We start from the raw sequence: 15,188 nt of genomic DNA, 5'->3' as shown, positions 1-15,188 counted from the left end.
AATAAAAATATTTTCAAGCTTTTAGTGCTCTCCTGTATTTTTTTTCCTCTTGCAGTAGATCAGGTTATTTGTGGTACTGTAATTAATGCAGAGCAAAGCATATATGCAATGGTTCAAGCAGAAAGACAAAGGACTTGTATGAACAAATGTTGCAACACACTCAAATCATCAAGTCATTACAAAAAGATAGCGGAATTTAAGGTGTCAAAGGAAAGATATTTCTGTTAAATTAAGTTTTTTACACATGCATTTTTAAAAGCAGAAGCACAAAAGCAAGTGTGAGAAAGAACTCTACCATTTTTCACTTATCTGTTAACAATAAATAATAAGAAAAGATATTCTTTCTCTTTGTCTCTTAGAAGCAGTGGTGAGTCTCTTGACTACATTGTTTTCAACTCAGTAATACTGAACTTATTTTGACATACTACTCTAGTTTATTTAGTTCTAGTAAGTGCCACAAACTATTTACAAAGTTTACATGGTGTGAACCTGGTAGGTCTCCAGGCCCTGAGCAGCCACTTTCTAGCTCCCTGCAGTGGGATGGAGAAGGAAATTAGTAGGTAAAAGTGAGAAATCTCCTAGGATGAGATAAAGACAGTTGAATACATAAAGTAAAGCTTTACAATGTTTTATCAACACCATCTTACAAGTTCAAAACGTAACACCCTATTATGAAGAAAATTTCATTCTGGTAAAACCTATACAGAAGTATTTGTAAAAGACTGAGGTGTTTGCAAAGTGTTTAAAATTAGCCCATGTAAATATAGTGCCAACGCACTGTGAATAACAAATTACTTTCCTTAGCTTCAAGCCAATCAGCTGGCTTAGATTCCTATTTGCAAATCAGTATATATCAATTTCAAATTCATACTAGTAGGTAAATAATTTCTGTTATTTTTTTTAATATATTGGCCCAGTGCACATTATTACATAGCAGTGCATGAATCCACATGGATACTTCATTACTAGATCTTTTGACAAAATCATTTTACTCTATCTCTCTGTATATATGTAAGTCTTTAATACCATGTGAATGCACCTTTGCACTTCCTTTTGGTTTGAATTAACCCTGAAAAATAAAACAAAAACAAAACCACAAAAAACCTGAAAATATCAGGACCTGTATACTAGCCTAAGAAGACTTCTTGTTGATCCTTTTATTTAGAGAGAAACCTTGACAGAGGAAAATCAAACAGAAAATCAATTCAAATCAAATTGAAGGCTAAAACAGCATGCCACGAGGATTTTCTAAAAGACCTCATGAAAATCTTTACCAAAAATTAGTGCATGCTTAAGAGGGAAGAATTAACTTTGGGAAGCTAGGGGGGAAAATAATCTTTTCTTCCCTTCTTCCCCAATTCAGAGTAATTGACTTTCACTTATAGTGGTATATACTCATTTTTTTTCCTGTTACCAAGAGTCTAGTCTGAATAGCAGCTAACCCAGAACTACACCATTAGGAGGCATAAAATTGTGTGTGCACACCTCTGTCTGTGTTCATGTCTGAACAAAGAAGCAAATATCAAAATCCCATTGTTCAGAATATCTCAAAAAATTTGTTGTATACCCTAGTTTATAGTTCTACCAGAATTTTTCCATACATTGAATGGGGTGCTACTTCCCCTATTACATCAGGAAGCAACAAACAAGCAAACAGACAAACAAAACCTCCTAAAAATGATGTTATAAGCAATGGCAATGTCATGTTTCCTGTCTTTAACCTAAAGAATATTGTTTTTCATGTTCTTCAGCAAAATACTTCCTGTAAATTCATTTTAATATTGTATCATACCTGCCTAGCTACTGAATTATTTCATATTAGCTTCAGCTTTAGTTCTCTTCTTATTTTCTTAACAGTTCTGACATGTCTCCTGCTGGCAGCTCTCACCAGCTGTATGAGAAAAAAAGATGAGTGATGCTGGGGGGTGCACTCTAGCCAGGGACATCAGTGAAGAATAAACAAATATAGATCCTGATTCATAACAAATCATACCCAACACAAAAGAATAATACAAGAATTTTGCAAAATAATTTTATTTTCCTCTGTGGAGAATTACAGTTTTTCAAAAATCACATTCCCTTCTAAATGACTTCCAACAATCTTGGCTAACAGCTACTCCTTAAAGCAAACAATGTAGAAAGTGTGATTGTTGAGAAAAAGCCTTTCTCACAAAATTCCTTTGCTTTGAAGATGAGGATCAGACCCTAAGCATAAGTGTGGATCTGTAACCTACCAGACAAGACTGAGCTTTCTCTGTGGGTTACACGCTTCTAGACCAGCAGAGGAGGAAGGTTGCCCTGCCCAGCAGCCCCTCCAAGCACCCCAATGTCAGTGAAGCCACCTGTTGCAGCCACCTCCCTGACCTCCTCTGCCCCCGACACGGATGGGGGCTGAGCCCACGCTGGGCCTTCTCTGCTCCCCGACTTCCAGGTGCGCAGAGGCTGCACCGATCCAGTGAGCCACACCTGCAGTCCGAAGGAAGATGCAGCAGGAAGGGAAAATGTGCCCTGGCTGTGCTCTCACATTTGTTGCACAGGAGAGGATGATTAATTTGATCAATAACCAAATTTTAAAGTTGGTAATCCTTTAATAAATCTGTTTTTCCTTTCGTTAGAACTATCATTTCAGTTAAGTACTTCAGAACATAATGTTTCATATTTTTGTTAATATTTTCCTTTTTTAATTTGTATTAACATTCTACAATCTCATAATTGTTTTTGACATTTATTCTCCTATTTCTTCCCTGTGGTCCTCTTCATTTATCTTGTCAATTATCATTTATACACATTATGAATCATTTTAGCATCTGCCCATTCCAAAACATTAATCATTCACATTTTTTATAAACAAGTATTTTTAAAGAGCTATAATGTTGGGGTTTTTTAATGTTGGGGTGCTTGCATAAGATTTCCACCAGAAACTCCAATATTACCCTCCCAGAGCAATATATAGGACTGATTCAGACCTGAATTGTGGGGGATTTCAAGGGTCTTATGTAGGCAATGCAGAACCTGCAATGCAGAAAATTCTGCAGGAGCAGCTATCACATGGGAAAGTTACCACACAGTTGTCACATATCACATCATCTCTGTCTGTTCATTGTACAGGAAAACAAGGAAGGTCTTGCCCTATCTCTTTTTTCTTACTTTCACTGAGCTGTGATGATGGAATCTGAATCTGGCTTATGTTTTTAGCTTACCAAATCACAACAGAATGACATCTAGTGTCTAATTAAACTCTTTGTCTCATACTTATAAAGTTGTTAAAGTTCTTAACTGGATAAAGGGTAGACACCTGCACTTCACTGTGATCTGAGACCACATTTTCTGAGTAACAAAGTCAAATCCATCCTGCCACTAAAACATGCTGCTCTTTTTAATATGTTTGCTTGCTTCTTTGCATAAGGCAAGAAAGTTGCTTCTGGTTTTGCTTTTTTTGGCTGGAGCACCTCTCCTATGCAGAGAGAGAGAGAGCTGGGACTCGTCAGCCTGGAGAAGATAAGGTTTCAGGGAGATCTTATGTCAGCCTTCTAGAACCTAAAAGGGGCCTTAAAGAGAGATGGGGCAGGACTTTTTACATAGCTTCAAACTGAGACATGGCAGGTTTAGGGTAGATACTAAGAAGAATTTTTTACTTTGAGGCACTGGAACATTTTGCCTAGAAAAGCTGTAGAGGTCCCATCCCTGGAATTGTTCAAGGCCGGGTTTGATGGGACCTCTGAGTAACCTGATCTAATGAAGGTGTCCCTGCCCACAGCAGAAGGTATGGAACTAGAAAGTCTTTAAGGCCCCTTCAACTCAAACCATTCTGTGATTCTATGATTACCAGTGCACTACAGTTTTGCATTTGTTCAGGTTGCTAATTCTGCTCATATAAGCAGCCTGACTGCCAAATGCATATCTAAGGTAACTGATTTAATACAGAATCAGTCTGCAAGTGTTAACTTAGTGTTATTAGTCAATGGCAGATAGATCGCTTACTGATTCTAGTGATGGCAGTTATACTATTGCTTTTATAAATTGCTCACAGAGCCTGAGCACCATCAGTGTTATCAGATACTGTGCATATCAACAAGTTGAATGTTAACAGGTTTTTCATTTCAGAGTTTTACCTGCTATTATTTATATATGAATTTCTCTAGGACTCTGTATCTGCCAGATATACATATATGTGTATGTGATATACATGGAAGCATCCTTTTCAACTTGAGCTGGAGCATGGCATCATTTGTACCCTTCTCTTGTAGACAGGGTACAAATAATGTACCCTGTTTTGATCTATCTTTGCCTTTGAGAGTGTTCCTCCACACCTTCCAACCACCAAATTAGTATCTTAACTTCTGGTGTCTCAAGTGGTCTTCATCTGACACTGTCATTTATTGATTGCATTATTTATGATGTTACTGATGCTCAGCTACAGTATTTATTCTCATTATTCTTCCCAACTGCTTTCCCCCTAATCTAGTCAATAAGAGAAGCCTTGCCTTAATTTCAGCAATATATGAACTCTGGACAGCTTGCTCCAGATGACAAATCAATTGCACTACTCAATACCAATCACAGGGCTCTCCCTGCACGCATTACAGCAGAAATCCTTATTTCTGTGTTGCACCTTAGATGCTATCTGTTCAATGATGTCAGCTATCTTTAACTATTCATTACTGCACAGTCTCTGTGTGAAGATTCTCAAAATTATTTTTATAGTGACAGTGCATATAACATTTCCCATTTTTCCCACAATGTCATGTCTTAGTTCATAAATTTTTCAGTAATTCTGGCCACAGCCCTGCTTTGTCCTCGTAGACAAATTAATATGATTATGTAATTTATGTTCAATCACCTCACTGGCACATCTAAGTGCAGTAATTAGTAATTAATTGTTGAATTATGGCTGTTCAAACAGCACAAGTATTAACAGTCAAATATTTAAATGTAAAAGCATTGTGTAGGGAAGAAAAGAAAAAAAATCTTCTCAAGAAAAAATTTCAGAACCATGCTGTCTCAAGAAAATTCTGCATAGCATAAAATACTGTGCAATATTTTATGCTCATATTGGCCCAAAATTGTCCAGGAGTAAGTAGGAATATCATCAATAAATTAATCCTTATTAAGGAAAGAAAAACAATTGTGTTCTCATCGTTCAGAATGCTCATATGCATACTAAAAGCACATGAGTTTATTTGATTCATAATATCATGGATTTTTTTTGTGTCAGTAGATGCAAGAAGCTTTTAAAACATTCTGAAAGGCCTTAGGTGTAATCAGCAAGGATTTTGTACATCTGATTGATTATCAGAAATATGCTACCCACTAAAATATTTGCATGGATAATTATGAATATACTGTTTGTACAAATAGAGAATGTACCCATGTAAAAATTTATATTTCCCTCAAAAATTTTTTATATGTGAGAAATGCTGAATTCAAGTTAGGTTTGATATAACTCTCAAGGAATTGCAGATTTGATTTTACACTGCCACAAACCACAACCCCAAGCACATACGCTTTTTTGGATAGACTTGATTTGTACTGTGCAAGGCCCAGTCTGTGGGTCCCATCTGTTTCTGGAATGAAATTACCTAATCTTGAAGCCCTTCTATGTAAGACTATGACATTACTTTCCAGAAGGTAATGATAAATAGAATTTATAAGATTTATAGGCCACCTCAGTTTAGCCTGCTAAGGAGCAGCACAGAGCTACCATTTTCACAGAAGATAAGCAAAGATGAGCCAGGGAACATTCTCTTGTCAGTGAGGAGCCCATACTGATCATTAGACTGATTAAAGTAATTTCTGTGCCTGTTTACAGAGGATATAGAAAAGATTTTCCCTCTCTGTTCTTTCTTTTCACAAACAAGTACATTTCTTTTCTGGAATCACCAGCATTTTATGTTATGAAGCTTTTATTTTAGAGTGTGTGTGTGTCACCATTGAGTCAGGAACTGAAAGGACAGGCGATGCGTACTCCATACGTGATCAGAGGTTAATAATGCAATTTCTTAGAAACCCGTTCCTTTTTATGCACTATTCCTGTACAGGTGGACCTGATTGGTCCTTTAATCAACACCCCATCACCACTGGGTAATTAAGAAACATGTAGAGACCCCCTGGTTTTGGTAAACCATCTTATGAGAAAACAACTTTTCAAAACACCTGCAAAGCTGCAAAGCCTTAAGATAAGAATTATTTTAATTCTTTTCTCTGAGCTTCTCACAGCTTTTCCCAGAGCGATGCCTGGGAAAAGTTTACCTGGCTTTATCTCTCTGACCAGGCTGTTTCAACCACGTGTGTATATATATGTATGCATGTATATATGCATACAAACATCTCCTTTTCAGAGGAATGTTTATATTTGCAGAAAGCATCCTGATATACAAGACAGACAGGATGAAAAAATATAACATATACAGCTGCTTCAAGACTGCAGTAAAGAATTTGGGCTTTCTTTTCAGAGTTCCTGCGTAGCTCCAGAACTAACAGGAATCATAAATGTGCATCAGTTCAGGAAGCATCTCTTTTATTTCCACAATGGAGAGAGGTAGAGGTATGCTTGGAGCTGTCTTCCAATGTTAGGAGAAGCAAATTAAAATATTTGTTTTGGCAAAGGCCAATTAAGATGTATCACCTAAGTAAGCCCCTACAGTTACCTGCCCCAGTCACTATATGGCATATTTTTCTGGAGGAATATTTTAATATTTTATTGAATATATATTAAGGATAAATTCTTGTTAAAATGCCAACAAATATTGTACATACTCCAACTATGCCTTTTTTTCTTCAAGATTTCATATAAATGCTCCAGGAATAAATAAGAAAACAGAATTTTTATTCTGTAATTAAGATGTGGGAAAACATACTGACACAGAGAAGACCAAACTCTTCAAAATATAAAACACAGAAAATTTATACCAAATTAACAACTAACTTTTTAAAGCCATTTACTTCAGACATACTTAGAAAATATAAAGTCATATTTAGTAATAGTGAAATATTGTAAGCAATTTTAACAGATACATTTAAATACAGATCTAAACAGTCATCCTGAAGACCATCGTGGTGACCTATAAATAATATAATAATTTCAAGTCATACTGCCTTAACTAAGGTAACATCCAAAACAGAACAGTTTGCTGTAAACTATAAAAAGTAAAATAAGTAGAGTTCTAAGTTGTTTCTATCAGAACTAATTAGATGTCTGCAACAAGGTTAAATTAGTTGATTCTATAGTCAATATTCTCAGAGTAGTCTGGGGTTTATGTCTTAATAATTATGTCTTTTTTAACAGAACAAATTAAAGTTTCAGTGTTATGCTGGAGGCTTTCCCCTTATCCCTCAACTCCTTCAATGCTTTTACTAGCTAAAAAGGTTTTTGTGAGTAGCAAGATATCTGAGGCACATTTAGCTAATCTGAATTAATTTCTAGTGGAGCTACAGTTCAAATCAGTCCTACCTGAAGAAACATATTATAAATTCAGATTTCCAGATATAAATTGGAAAATTGGAAGAGCCCTCTGAGTGAACTTTGCAGTTATATTATATGCTTATTTTGCTGCAGGAAGATTTGTGCTCATTGCAAATTTTAAAAATGAAAACAAGTTAAGGAAATGTCTAAGTGCCATTCTTCTTTTAACAGTCTTATAGCTAAACCGAGATTTGTAAATATAAGGCAATTATAGAAACTATAATTTGTATATAATTTTCCATTGTTTTAAAAAATGGATGGTTTCCTGATTGGACTTCTGTTTTCTCATGAAGAACTATGAAAAAGTTAAAAATTAATTCTACATTTAAAAACAATTGAATGAAATCCAGTAATTCTGCCTATTGCAAAAGACAGACCCTTCCAGAGCTGCATAAACATCACTAGAACAGGTTTTTTAGAAGAATGGCCCAGAAAATAAATGCAAACACATATATATTGAATAATGAATAAAATTATACAAATTTTGGAAGATAAGCTACATTATAGTGATAATAAATTGGCTAAAAACCAATTGTTATTATTGAAAATTGGCCTCGTTTTTTAGGACAGAAATCTTTATGTACTTCTCCATGTTCAGTTATTAGCTCACTAGCCACTTGGTCCTGTAGAGGAGCCTCAAATCTATGTAAACTTTGTCATGAAATTATCCATAGAGGACTCCTGATTAAATACTAGCTAATATCTACTGCAATATTGAAAACAATAGCAGTAAATATTAACCAGTGGCCACCAAAACCATACTGACAAAAGAAAAGTTAAGACGAATAAAACACAGGATACAAAAATCTCATTGCAGTTTTGAACATAATAGATGAAATATTCACCTTGGCACCATCATCAGTATAATAATTTTTGTGCAGGTCTAAGGCTAAATACAGTAGGCAGATAATTCTTGCTTTCAAAAATTAAACACAATGTTACAAAATTCATATTGACTCTCAGAATGGCAAAGACATATTGCGAATGCTGTATGCTTTGATGTATAAGCAAAAAAAGAAAGGATGTGATTTTATTGCTGCTATGTGATACAGCACTATGCTTTTGGAAACACTTCAAAATTTCCTTGAGTTTCTTGATATTTTGCTCTCAGATGATAGAACTGAGGGGAGAAAATAGCCGTAGTCCTGACATATAGTACATTTCCTTCACTATTTTCTTAGGCCGTGAAAGAAGAAATTTTTTCACAAAAGAAAAAATAGTGGCAATAAACAAAATGGGAATCTTCATGAGGGAAAAAAAAATCAAAACAAAAGAAAACAAAAACTTTATTTTTACAGCCTTGACAATATGCCATTAGCTCAGAAGACAAAACTGCAAGCAAGTCGTACAAGGCCTTTATTGTCAGGGTATGAGGTGGAGTAGGGAAATATTAAATTTCAAACTGCATTCACTTGCAAATCAAGATTTGGCAGAAAATGCTTTTTTAAATAGTGGTTATCCTTAACTGTCAAAACGGTGCTTACGTGCTGTCTGGAAAAATTATCATTCATATTCATTTGTCAGTACTTCTCCCACTCTTCACTGTCAGGCCATGTTAAAATTCATGTCAAATTTGGTTTTTTGTCAATGATATTTATTGCTCCTAAATACTAATATGTAGACAAACATTTCCTGTTTCTTAATGCTGTTTGCACATGTTGCTGCACTGTATTTCAGGCTAGGGCTTTATAATTTCTCTATGGAGGGTTACATTTGGGAGAGGAACAGAATCTTCTGTTAGGAAGAAGACAGAAGATGTCTTTTTGGTCTTTCAGTTTAGTGATTTACATTATTTTTATGTCATGCTACAACATCAAAGAAAGCCATTCTACAAGAGCCTGACCATAGCATTCCAAAGAGTTTGCTTTGCATGATGTATCTCCATTAGGGCTTCCATATAAGTTGACAGTATGACAGCTAAATCTCTTCATGCATTTCTATCACTTCACACAGTAAAATGTCAAACTTTCTATGCACACAGGAGTAAAATATGTACGATATGTAACAAAATCAAGACACACACAACCAGAGCATAACATTATTCTATAAACAGGGGTAGTTGGTATCAGACTGAAATCTAGAAATTACAGTCTCCTAGGTATAATGGTTTCATTAAAATGTTCAAACAGTGTCTCCAAAGCTAATTTTCTTTCCAAAGTACCCATGCATAGAAAGTACAGCAATAAGACATCCCCCTGCTATGCCTCTCTGAATAGCAGATTAACTGCAGAACTAGAATGATGTCAATTTGTTTCAAAATATTGCAGCAAAGCTTTTGAATGGATGAGCAATTACTAACAGAGGGTGCAATTATAACCGAGTCACAGGGAATGCTTTAATATGGTTCTTCTCCCATGTACAAGGAAAAAACGAGAAAATGTAATGAAAAAGGAATAATGAGACAGCTGGCTTTGACAGCACCTTGGCAGCTGTCACTAAGAAAGTAAGTGCATTAGTTCAGTGGCGTCCATTCTTCAGGACATCTAAAGGAGGATGAGGGAAAAACATCTTGTCAGAAAGTAGCTGAAAGCTACCACCAACAGTGGTGGCATAAGATTTACTTGAATTAGAACAAAATTAGTTTTTTACACTAATTAACACCAAAAAGACACTAATTTGGGCAGTTTTTACTCGGTGATCTTTGTGCTTTTTTTCACATCTTATGCCAGATTCCCAGCTTACTTTTTAACGCTTTGGAGATGAAATAAAAATGTACCTGTGACCTATCTATTCCACAAGCTCACTCAACAATTCACTCTTTTGTTTCTGAATGAAATTTTTACAAAGTGCTTTTTGCCATTTGTCACATTAAGGTGGCTTAACACTATTTCTGTACTTAAATAGGTCCTGCCTGGAGCCAGCTGGTCTGCCTAGGCAGGCTTGGGAGGAAGAAAATTAAGTTTCAGAAGCAATGGGCTAAATTCTCCTTTCAATTATCCATTATAACCTTATTACATACAAAATCAATGATACAATGTGCTGCCATGCTTTGCTAGCAGAATCAATATAATTGTCCTTATGGTATTCAAATGCTACAAACACGGCAAATGTTTTTATTAAAGATAGATAACTGCAACAAACCCCCAAACATAAAGAAGGTTTATCTTGACTACTGCCAAAGTTTTTTTTTTTTTTCTTTTTTTTTGAACAATGTTCTTAAATTACCAAAAGCTGCAAGAAACAAAACACTGAGAGCAAACTGTGTTATGACCAATTCTGGTCTTCTAGCAGCAGAAGAGTACAACAAAGGCTCACTAAGATGACTGAAGAACTGGAGCATCTCTTCTATGAGGCGTAGCTGAGACACCTGGCACTCTTTAGTCAGGAGAAGAGAGGGTGACCATGCCTCTGTAAAAACTCCTGGAGTAAAGGTGCAAAGGGGACAGAGTCAGGCCCTTTTTGGTGGTGAACAACCAGAAACAATGGACTCAAACTGAAACATTGGAGATTGCCTTTGAACGCTAGGAAAGGCTTCTTACTGTGACATTGACTGATCACAGGTTGTCCAGGGAGGTTGTGGTGTTTCCATACTTGAGTATATCCAAAAATCACCTGGACATGTTCCTGGGTTACTGACTCTAGACAGCCCTGCTCAAGGAGGAGTGCTGGTGCAGGTGACCTGCCAACATCCCTTCCAACCATGACCATTCTGTGATTTGATGATTCTCATAAATAGTCACATACTTGCTATAAAACCTTTGGGGGGGAAAAAGTATGAACAAAGGTACACAAAAGCACAAGCTGTTTCTTTAGCACACTACTTCTACTCCTACTAAGTAATATATTGTCTTCAGAGTGCTCCTGTCTAAATAACTCACTCAGAAGGAAGGTATTAGCATACCTAATCTGATAGTATATAGATTTGAAGGGTCTTCTTGTAGGTTTGTGGGGGTTTTTAACAGGCTTGCAGTGATCTACACACATGAAATAAATCCATGAAAATGTAGTCCATCTTTATTTATGATTTTTTTTCCCTATGGTACAGATAATTGAATTGGAATCGTTGATCAGTAGCACTGTTCATAAAAGTGCTAATCCCTGTCCACTCAGCTATAATAAACTACAATCATCAGGTTTCAGAGCTCCAACACGACTTTCAAATAGACCTTTACCATCCAAACACTGGATATCAAACTCAAACTTTGTTTGGGCAGAAGCTACAACACCAGATGCACAGTGCTATTGGCATATATGTACATAATGGAAATTGCCCTCTTTATTACCATCTGTCAGTTACTCATCATGCGTTTTGACTTTTTCACACATATACATTTCTGAGCTCCTTATTACTACTTGGTATTGCTACTAGTACTGTCTGCATAAACAGGAAATATTATTTACTCTTAAACCTCTAGTTCTTAATACTATAATGATATCTAGGAGTACAAGAGAGACAGACCATGACTATTGTGCTACCGATTCTAGAACTGTAGGACTAAAATAGCATCACTCCCCTAAAATGCTTTAAAAAGTCTTTCTGTTTCTTTCTGCTTTCATGTTGTTCACACTTACTTTTCACTTTATAGAATAAGAAATATATTCTCAATATATGCATAACAACTGAGGAAACCTAGAGACAGAATTAAAGCACAATGATATTTTTTTTCATATCTCATCAGCAACCACTTACATTTCCCCATTGTTATAGTACCTACATCCCAGGGCAATCCAAACAGGAAATTAGGTCTTCTGGCTTCCTCCACCATTTTTCAGAAGAGTCTGTGCAAGAGAAGATAGCCTACTTCCTAGACTATATTAACACATGATAATTATATTTTCAAAGCAAAAAGGAGCACATGTCCTTTGTAGTCTTTGATGGAAACTTTAAATTGCACTCATTGCTTTACAGCAAGTATCTCACTCTAATGAAAAATAAAGTTATAATGCTGAATAATTGTTCACTGCCTTCCAACTTCAAAGTGCTTTGTAAATATGACCTAATTCATCAAAATTTTCAGTACTGAAGGGAATTGGGTACACAACAAGCAGAGACAGGAAAAGTAAGGCAGACAGGGCTAATGGTCAAATTCTGTAATTTTTGCCCAACCATGTCTTTGCTCAGGATCTTCCTTAAACAACAAATTAATCTAAGAAAGTAGGTAAATTTTTTCTAAATCACAAATTGCAGCTAAATGTGCAGTGCAACTGTCATTGTTTTGTTTGGTGTTTGGCAATAATGCATTCAGAAATTTCCATAAATCTGTACAAAACCTTAGGGTAAGGACATTGTGCCAGGCCCCCAGAATCTGCATGAAGAAGATATAAATTCCTCCCTCCACATCATAATGCAAGTAAGCTTCTTACAGACTTCTAACAGTTTTGGCTTGCTTATATCTTCCTATAGGATTTGGCTAGTTGGCTCACATTTTATATGGGTCCCTTACAGAACCCATTCAACTTTTCCCCCAAAATCTTCCTATCCTGCAAACACAGAACACTTTTCTTTTGCAATCACTGCAGCCTGCAAACACAAGGCTACAGTGGATCTGTGGCTTTGAATCCAAGAACATCCATCTAAAAGAAATTATATTATTCCTGAAGGTATAACTACACCAGAGGAAGTATAATTTCTCTGATTTGTTCATCTCTATCTATAACTTTGTATGATCACTGAAAATATGGATGAAAACATCAAATGTTTCAATAGATGAATTCTGAAGTCAACAATGAATCATATTTGGTGTTATCAATATTTTTTAGTCTCTTTTTCTAAACCTTAGTCAATGCAAAAGAAATGCATGGTTTTAAGCTGTTTTAATTGTGGAAGGATTTAATAAATGAATATGAATAGATGTTTCATAGTGGCCCATGTAAGTGTTAAGATATCTATACATCTAAACTGTATAAATATTTACATACATAAAATATAAAAAAATACTGAATCACTATGAAACAAACCATTAGGGAAATAAGTATTGCTGATATTGATATCTATACATATACAGAACTGTTCAGATGAAGAATCTACTTGTCCTTAGACAGCTATGTAACTATTTGGTAAACATTAGTTAGGCTTTCAGAATTGTTAGGATTATTAAGATAATGTTAAAAAAGAAGATAAATACTGCACAGTTTACATTTAACACGGACAAGAGATATCTTATTTGAAGAAAGAATCTTGTTTATCTGCTTCTGATACTTTTTTTGCAGTTATGGCTGCCATTGAAGGAAGGAAGGAAGGAAGGAAGGAAGGAAGGAAGGAAGGAAGGAAGGAAGGAAGGAAGGAAGGAAGGAAGGAAGGAAGGAAGGAAGGAAGGAAGGAAGGAAGGAAGGAAGGAAGGAAGGAAGGAAGGAAGGAAGGAAGGAAGGAAATGAGAAAAGCAGAAAACCAAGTAAGAAAGAAAGAAAGCAAGTGCAAGCAAACAGGAAAGAAAAAGAGGGAGAAAGACAGAGAAATGAGAAAGAAAGAAAGAAAGAAAGAAAGAAAGAAAGAAAGAAAGAAAGAAAGAAAGAAAGAAAGAAAGAAAGAAAGAAAGAAAGAAAGAAAGAAAGAAAGAAAGAAAGAAAGAAAGAAAGAAAGAAAGAAAGAAAGAAAGAAAGAAAGAAAGAAAGAAAGAAAGAAAGAAAGAAAGAAAGAAAGAAAAAAAAGAAAGAAAAAAATTACCTCATTAATCTCCTTTCAATGCTAAATGCTGAATGTCTTTATAACAGTTGGAGATAATATAGCATCACCTAACTCAGAGGAATTAGCCCACAGTTTGCCAGGAGTAGCTAAGCCAATAAATAATTGGAAATATGAAGGAAAATGAATGGGAAAAAATGCATCCAGCTTTGTACGGGAATTATCTAAACTAAACCATCCCTTGTGTGGGACGTTCCCACCTCTTAAACTGGATTAATGACAATGACCCTAAACAAAGCCATTGTGTTTTATTCTAATCCAACAGGAAAACATGTATTACTACTGTAAAGCACTTTTTTTAATGAATGTTTGGCCATTAGAGCCCTGGAATTTTTTTGCATATGACACACTCTGGACACTTCCTCAAGTGCTTTTGCCATTTCATGCTGGTACAGCACTTGAGCATTTCTGTGAACATGTTCATTGGCTGAAAAGAAATGAAACTGTGTTTTCATTTATCAAACGTATGTGTGGGACAGGAGATAAAACAGTGCAGAAGATACTAGAATGAGTGCTAGAAGGTATCCAAAGTGCTTCTCCTTCCAGGGAACTAGATAAAGAGCAGTATTAGGCTTATAATAATGCGATCTCTCTGTTAGTTTTGATAATGCTATATTTTACTCTACTTGTAGTTCGTTTTATGTGTTTAATGAGCTCAGATGTAAGTAGATCAATAGAACATACTGTGTAAGTTAATCAGTAGTAGTTAAAGGGTCAAACTTTGGATCTAAGCAGAAAAAAAAGCCCACACCACTCTTTAAAATGGCCATATGGTAGTATATCTATCCACTGAATGTGTCTGACTATCCTGCCAGCTTCCCTGAAGCAGGAAAGACCCACATGTCCTGAATCATCCCATTAAACTGATCATATTGTGCAAGGAAAGAAGCAGGTTTATTAAAATTATAGGATAATGTCACTGCTCTGCAATCCCCTTACAATCCAGAAATTACAAGAAACAAAGGCCTGAACTGCTAATTCAGATCAATTGCAAGCACGTCATATTTGGCAGCATGGGCTCAACAGCAATCCTCAGCCAGCAGCACTTTGATGTGCCCTGGAAGAGTGACCACCAGCATAAGTGAGACAAAGTCTCCCCAGTTC

The 15,188-nt window shown here is 35.7% G+C and overlaps 1 protein-coding gene and 1 long non-coding RNA gene across 2 annotated transcripts in view; both read right to left on the bottom strand.

Moving 5' to 3' along the window:
- The window catches only part of NALF1 (NALCN channel auxiliary factor 1), a 433,108-nt gene that overhangs the window by 358,539 nt on the left and 59,381 nt on the right, over positions 1 to 15,188 (bottom strand). The gene's annotated exons all lie outside the window — the stretch shown is intronic.
- Positions 1 to 15,188, bottom strand: part of LOC135293762 (uncharacterized) — a 48,936-nt gene that overhangs the window by 907 nt on the left and 32,841 nt on the right. The window contains exon 2 of the long non-coding RNA XR_010355859.1: positions 1,793 to 1,891. This is a non-coding gene — a long non-coding RNA (uncharacterized LOC135293762). The remainder of the gene's footprint in view (positions 1 to 1,792; positions 1,892 to 15,188) is intronic.

This window comes from Passer domesticus, chromosome 2, assembly GCF_036417665.1.
Source record: "Passer domesticus isolate bPasDom1 chromosome 2, bPasDom1.hap1, whole genome shotgun sequence".
NCBI classification, from domain to species: Eukaryota; Metazoa; Chordata; class Aves; order Passeriformes; family Passeridae; genus Passer; species Passer domesticus.
This window is presented reverse-complemented; position numbering and strand designations above follow the sequence as displayed.